Consider the following 8,237-nt stretch of genomic DNA (forward strand, 5'->3'; position numbering starts at 1 on the left):
GAACCAAATCCTGCCTCTTCCTGCCTCTGGGGGTTTATCAGAGCTTTCTGACTCTGTCCTTGCAGGTGCTGACTGATTTTCAACGGCTGAACCGCTGTGACTCCTGGGCCCTCGCAGCTGCTGTTGACAATAAAAGAATCTTTTCCCTCTCCTGACTGTGTCTGCCATAGGGTCTTCTGGAGTGGGGAGCTCTTGTGCTGGGAAGGACCCTGGGAAGGGGAGGAGTTTGGGATCGTCCCTTGCCCCAGCACCCTTTCCAGCGGGCATCGGGGCTGAGCTGAGGGGCTTTAGGAGGAAAAGCAAAGCACAGAGCCACACGGGAGGGTGGGGTTGGAAGGGACCCGTGGAGGTCCTCTGGGCCAAGCCCTCTGCTCCAGCACGCTCAGCTAGAGCAGGTTGCAGAGGACTGTGTGCCCTTGGCCTTTGAAGATCTGCAAGGACAGAGAGCCCACAACCTCCTCGGACAACCTTTGCCAGCATGGGACCACCCTGAGAGGGAACATTTGCCATTTCAATCTCTCCTTTCACTGTACCACATTCCAGAACAGCCATGACATGACCAGCTCAGGCTTGAAACCAAGTGCTGTGGCCGGCCTTCAGGGCCAGCAGGGACTGGGGGCCAGAGGGGAAGTGTTTTAGGGACGGACCGTGGGGGCCGGAGGGAGGGATTTGAGGGACGGACGCCGAGGAAGGACTCATCCCTGCAGCGATGGCTCAGGCCCAGGGCCTGTCTTAAGGTTCAGTCTTAGTGTTAGGTCTTAAGGTTATATCTTAGGGTTAAGTCTTAGGCTTCATTCTTAGGGTTAGGTTTTAAGGTTAAGTCTTAAAATTTATCTTAGGGATAAGTCTTTGGGTTAAGTCTTAATATTTAAGTGTTAAGGCTAAGCCTTAGGGTTAAGTCTTTAGGTCAAGTCTTAAGGTTAAGTCTTAAAGTTAACTCTTAAGTTTAAGACTTATGGATTGAGTCTTAGGGTTTAGTATGAAGTTTAATTCTTAAGTTTAAGTCTCAGGGTTAACTCTTAGAGTTAAGTCTTGGGCATAAGTCTTGGGTTAAGTCGTAAGGTTGTGTCTTAAGGTTCAGTCTTAATGTTAAGTCTTAAGGTTAAATCTTAGGGTTCAGTCTTAGGGTTAATTTTTATGGTGAAGTCTTAAGGTAAAATATTAGGGTTAAGTCTCAGGGTTGAGTCTTAAGGTTGAGTTTTCGGGTTAAGTCTTAGGATTATTTCTTACGTTTAAGTCTTAGGGTTATATGGTTATGTCAGGGTTAATTCTCAGGGTTAAGTCTTGAGGTTTAACCTTAAGTTTAAGTCATAGGCTTAAGTCTTAAGGTTAAGTCTTTAGTGTAAATGTTAAGGTTAAGTTTTAAGGCTAAGTCTTAAGGTTAAGTCTTGGGGTTAAGTCTTAATGGTACATCTTAAAGTTAATCTTACCATTAAGTCTTAGGGTTAAATCTCAGGGTTATGTCTCAAGGTTAAGTCTCAGGGTTAATTCGTAAGGTTGTGTCTTTAAGGTTCAGTCTTACGGTTAAGTCTTAAAGGTTAAATTAAGTCAATGCTTAAGGTTAAGTCTTAAGGATAAGTCTTAGGGTTAAGTCTTAATGTTCACTCTTACGGATTGAGTCTTAGGGTTAAGTCTATAGTTTAATGCTTAAGTTTAAGTCTTAGGGTTAACCCGTAGAGTTAAGTCTTGGGGATAAGTCTTAGGGATAACTCTTTGGGTTAAGTCTTAAAATTTAAGTCTTAGGGTTATGACTTAGGGTTAAGTTTTAAGGTTATGTCTTAGGGTTAATTCTCAGGGTTAAGTCTTTAAGTTAAGTCTTAAAGTTGAGCCTTAAGTTTAAGTCATAAGGTTAAGTCTTAGGGTGAAGTCTTAGGGTTAAATCATGAGTGTAAATCTTAAGGTTAAGTTTTAAGGTTAAATCTTAGGGTTCAGTCTTAGGGTTAAGTTTTAAGGTTAAGTCTTCAGGTTAAGTCTTAAAATTTATCTTAAGGATAATTCACTGGGTTAAGTCTTAATATTTAAGTGTTAAGGTTAACTCTTAGGGTTAAGTCTTAAGGACAAGTCTTAAGCTTAAATCTTAGGGTTAAGTTTTAGGGTTAAGTCTTAACGTTAACTCTTAAGTTCAAGTCTTATGGATTGAGTCTTAGGGTTAAGTATAAAGTTTAATTCCGGAGTATAAGTCTTAGGGTTGATGCTTAGAGTTAAGTCTTGGGCATAAGTCTTAGGGTTAAGTCTTAAGGTTAAGTCTTAGGTTTAAGTCTCAGTGTTAAGACTAAGGGTTACATCTTTGGGTTAAGCCTTAAAATTTAACTCTTACGGTTAATTCTAAGGTTAAGCCTTAAAGTTAAGTCTTAAGGTTGAGCCTTAAGTATAAGTCATAGGGTTAAGTCTTAGGGTTAAGTCTTATAGGTTAAGTCTTAGGGTTAAGTTTTTAGTGTAAATCTTAAGTATACGTTTTAAGGTTAAGTCTTAAGGTTAAGTCTTGAGGTTAAGTCTTAATGGTACATTTTAAAGTTAAGTCTGAGCATTAAGACTTAGGGTTAAATCCCAGGGTTAAATCTCACGGTAAAGTCTCAAGGTTAAGTCTCAGGGTTAAGTCGTCTGGTTGTGTCTTAGGGTTAAGTTTTAAAGTTAAACTTTAGGTTAAGTCTTAGGATTAAGTCTCAGGATTATGTCTTAGGGTAAAATCTAGAGTTAAGTCTTAATGTTAAGTCTTAAATTTAAGTCTTCAGCTTAAGTCTTAAGTTTACATCTTATAGACTGAGTCTTAGGGTTAAATCTTAACTTTAAGTCTTAGGGTTAAGTCTGAAGTGTTAAGTCTTGAGGATAAGTCTTAGGGTTAAGTCTCAGGGTTAAGTCTCAAGGTTAAGTCTCAAGGATAAGTCTCAGGGTTATGTCTTAGGTTTAAATCTTAAGGTTTTGTTTTAAAGTTGAGTCTTATGGTTAAATCTCAGGGTTAAGTCTTAATGTTAACTCTTAGGGTTGAGCCTTAAGGTTAAGTCTTAGGGTTAAGCCTTAGAAGTATGTCTTGGGGATAAGTCATAGGGCTAAGTCTCAGGATTAAGTCTCAAGGTTAAGTCTCAAGGATAAGTCTCAGGGCTACGTTTTAGGGTTACATCTTAAGGTTAAATCTTAGGTTTAAGTCTCAGTTTTAAATTTTAGGGATAAGTCTTACGGATAAGTTTCACGGTTAACTCTAAGGGTTGAGACTTAAGGTTAAGTCTTAAGATTAAAACTTAACCTTAAGTCTAATGGTTCAATCTTCATGTTAAATCTGAAGTTTAAGTCTTAGGGTGTAAGTCTTAATATTAACTTTTAAATTTAAGTCTTAAGGTTAAGGCCCAAGTTTAAATCTTAAGCTTAAGTCTTAGGGTTAATATTAGGGTTAACTCTCAGGGTTAAATCTTAAGGTTGAGTCATAAGTCTAAGAGATAGGTCTTAGGCTTAAGGCATAGGGATACGTCATAGGGTGAAGTCTTAAGGTTATGTCTTAAAATTCAGACTTAGGGTTAGGTCATACCTACCATAGGGTTAGGTAATGACTAGAAATTCAATAACCGCCATGCAATTGTCCATGTTCCAGAAACACGTCTGTTCTGGCTGTTGCAAAGGCCCCAGCAATGTCCATAACTTACAGCCAATTAAATTCTTCTGTAAAATTTGTGTTAGTTTCCAATGAACAATTAACGGGACGTATGAAAAATGGTAAACAGCTTCTGAAGTGCTGCTTCTTTGTGTCTTGCAGATGAGTAACACTGCAGCATTACACCGAGGCCAATAAGGTGCTCCCCTTCCATCTTCCCAAGCTGGGAACTACTCTCTACAGGATAGTATCAAAGTATACGCACATTTTAAAGTTAGGAGAAACACTCTGAGTTATTAGCAACTAATGTTTTGCTCATGTTACAGCAGTTCTCCAGCTAGAGAGCACACTGTAAGGTTTAAAACCACTATTTCACAAGAAAGTACATCTAAATATACCTTAATAAGCTGGGCCAGAGAAAGAGGTGCAGAAGAGTCGCCAATCTATTCAGAAAAATTAAACACATATTCAAGTTCTACATACACGCCTACTGCTGTATGAAAGCCCGCACTATATCCTCTGAGTGCCACTTAAAGAGCCACCTCCAAGCCAGTGGAATTTGGATTTGTTCAGAACAAAGTACAAACCTTAAAGGGCTGAAGCATGCCTGCGTTGTTAATGAGAAGAAACTAAAGTAACCAACCCCTCTTGAGATCAATCTATCGCTCAGCATACCTCAGAGGGGGACCCTTGTCAAATGCTCACAACCGCTTAAAAGACGGAGGGTCAAGGAAGCTGTCCATTTTCAGCTCAAAAGGATCTAAAAAAAATATTTCCGTTTATTTGAGAAGGAAGTGTCACTACAGGAAACATTGTCAGTGCAGTTTATAAATTAATCAATTAATAGCTCAACATGTTCTAAATGCACACAGGTATGGTTCATGAACGCAGTATAGTTTTTGCGCTGTCTTTCATTTACTTTCATTAGACCCCAAGTTCATGAATTTCTAGATTAAGTTATCCTAAGAGCTTACAAAGTGATCAGATCCCGTGACCTAGAGCTCGTGTAATGCCTCACACCATTCGAGTGAAGAAAAAGCAGTTATACTTAGAGATGAAAACCAAACACCACCGCAAAGTAAGGTTTGTACTATGAGGGCTATTTTGAAATGCATCGTTGCACGTAGCATTCCACCCAAGGGCCAAATGGAGATCTAGGCCATTACCACTCAAGTATCTCCTCGAGTTACTTATTCATGCCTTAGCAGCAGAACGACAGTGTTTTCTGAACTGAAGAAAAATGCTGCCCCTTTTCCAAATGTAAATTCAACGTGGTGGTGTACAAAGAGTGGCACCAAGTTCAGTGGTGCAAACCTTGAACCTGCAAGCTCTAAAAATGAGCCTACATTATCTGTACAACACACAGTCGTACAAGAAATATTCTAGCCTAGTCAGTACGAAATGCAATGCCTTACTAGGCACAAATATCATTATTCACATTAGAACCGCGCAAATGTTGGCATTGCTCAGTTTTCACTATGCTGAATCAAATACATTGGATTTACGGCATACACTGTGTTTCACTGGAAAATATGTTTCTATATATATATTACAAATATTATATATAAAACATTTCTATTTTATATATATAAAAGAATTAGTACAAGGCTACATTTCTTAGACTTAGGTGCAGCATGTAGAAAAAAGTTTCAGCTTGTGTCTTTACATACCTCTTTTGATGTTCTACTCGCTGGCTCAGTTTGACTTCTAGAAGAAGAAAAAAAGATGATCAGAACTTAATATAAAGCACTCGTAACCAACATAAAGCCGTGAAAACAGTTTATAAAACCTGAACACCAAAACACTGTGTTCTGATAGTCTTATGAATATGGAAATTTATTTCTATACATAAAGTGTGCTCTCCTGGTACATTCAGTGCAACTGAAATAAAACCCCAAATCCCATTCCTTCTTTGTCCCCAGTTACTCTAAGATACAGAATACAGCAGTGCAAGAAGAAGTCCTCACGTATTTTCTTTCTGCTCTCTAAGTCTCAAAACTATGAAGACTGTGCTACAGTTTTCTGTTCTTAAATAGTCAGCCATCCAAATATGAAGGCACCTTCAGGCAATCTGTATAGCCCCACTATCACAAACAGGTACCAGACAGAGCACTTTGGTTTCTACACTCCCCTGACAAAACAAGAACAGTTGTCTGTAGAAAAGTGTTTCTTTGTGGAAGCCCAAGCACTGTGTTCAGGTACCTACCATCCTCTAGCCTAAAGTGACTACCAATAGCAGTAGAAACATCACCTGAAAGCAGTTCCAAGGATTTTCTGTGGTCGAGGAGGCCTGTGTTAAAAAAATACGAAAAAAAGCCTGGATTACCAGAATTTGCTTTAGGATCATCTTGAACATGCTACAATATTTTAGGAAACACTTATGACACACAAGCCCTTGCCGAGATTCCACATACTCATTGGTCTGTACCTGCATGCTACTCATGAATCAAACATGCAACCGTCCATCAGTTAACAAACAATTCATACCTCATCCAAAGCGTCCCACGAGCAGAGGCAACCCAAAGGCTGCTGTGCAGGTCCTGCACAAATAGAAAGGCTCATTCTTCCTGCCACTGCTACACCACCACCAGGCTCGCAAGTACAGCCACGTACCTCCTGAACATGAGGAAGTGCTTTAGATTACCGCACCGTGGTTTCTCCATCCACTTGCCTTGAGGAAGATACTACAAGGTGACTAACGCATTTCTGAAGGCCTCTCCACCGTGACACCAAGCGTTCATCATTCCCAAACACTAACGACTCTACCAGTTGTTTCCACAAGGTTTCCAGCTGAAGGAATAGAAAGCTAACCTGCCCGATCCATTGGCAACTTTAGGAGAGCAGCGGCGTTCATCCCTTATCCCCACGTGCAGGTATTTCTTGGATCTTTGATGCTAGTGACACCTAGCCTCTCATTTTAGGGCAGCATGCCAACACCAGGAGAGGGTGCCATCCAACCAGAAATGGAGGCTATATTGACAAGACAGCACTAAGCATCCCCATCTAAATTAACCCCCCAAACCAGGCCATGTTTAGAAGCACAGTGCTGTGGCATCCAGAAAGTCTTGGTAGCGCCTGAAAGCACTGCAACACCTACTGCAGTAATATGCCCAAAGCTTACAGGGGAGCCACATAAATTCAGGGGGTTTTGCTTGCAGATGCTTCATGGGTACTAGGATGCTGCTGGACTGTTTGTTTGAGACACGCTGTAACGCGCAAGTACACTCTATTTATTGAGAACTAACATTAGAAAGACACGGCAAAACCACAAGTTAATAATACCTACTCATGGTGGAGGAGAGGTCTGTCTTGAAGAAGGCTGGAAAACATGACCATTCAAACCATGCTGATGCAGCTGATACAGAACTGGACTGTACGAATACATCGATGACAGCGACAATGCTGTAGTCAGGCTTACATTTGAGTATCTGCAATTGTAATCAGATTCTCTGTCCTCCATAAATCTGAGGCATACAGCAGTAATACCTGGAGCACAGAGAGCAGCTTAGGGTGAAATCAGACTTAGAAAGGTAACTACTAACATTTGGGAAAGTGCTCAACTGCTTTCTGAGCTTCAGGTTTGGAAAAGATCAACTGTTCCTTCACCGTCCTGGCACAAAAGGCAATACGCTTTAGGATGTTGTTCTTTTTCTCTTGCCCGACATAGACATTGTCGTTAGGAATCTAATAGGAAGCACTTAAGAATGAAACTTCTTGTTCGCACGGTTTGCCAGCTGGCCACTCTCAGTCTTTCCTCTGGAGACAGTATGCAGCCCACACACACACCCCCCTTTGGGGTGTAAGAATACCCTGCCCCCCTCCCCCAAACAAAGGAAGCAGTCAAACACGGAGACTCGGACTGCTGGCAGATGGGAACAAATCACCAGTTCACACTGCAATGTGTCTCTCCGTTTACTCTAAAAGCAATACAAGCAAAAGCATACAATAAGGGATCTCTCTGCATAGAGGAAACAGGATGGAGAACTTGACTCTCAGAAAAACCAAGCCCAAGAACAAACTCAATTCAAACGTCTGAACAGCTACCACTGTTGGAGTTTGAATGCCACGTCCCAGCGGGCTGAAAAATCTAAGTCTGCTTTGGGACAGATACATTCAAATCTGCCCTGTCACAACAAAAGTTAACAGCAGCTTTAACAAGAAAGATACAACCTGAATGCCTCCGTAAACTAACAGCCACAAAGAAGGTGAACACACTGAAACCCCTCCCACAGGACACAACGCGTTATGGCTACTTACCCAAGGTCTGTCTTGCCGGTAGCTTTAACTCCTCTAACAGGGACTCTCCTAACAGTTACCGATGAGTTCCCCGGAATCAGGGCATTGTCATCTGTGTATTCTGGAAACAACATCAATACAGAGAAAGCATCAGTCAGTTTGTAAGAGTGATATTAACATGTCGTGACGTAGCACTTCAGGGAATCCCTTTACAGATAGAAAAGCAACTTTTTACACACAGCGTCATGCTTTCATCATCTCACGGTACCTTTCCAGAAATCTTCAGGTCTGATAGTCAAACACAAGCAGCAAAATCTTTTCCATTTGTTTTGAATCGTTTCAATGCCAACAGCAAAATGGTCTCTAAAGTCACTAAAGCAGTGTCTGCTAAAGCATGAGGTTCTTTCCTGATCTAACT

This window comes from Falco punctatus (genome assembly GCF_963210335.1).
Source record: "Falco punctatus genome assembly, chromosome: 14".
NCBI lineage: Eukaryota > Metazoa > Chordata > Aves > Falconiformes > Falconidae > Falco > Falco punctatus.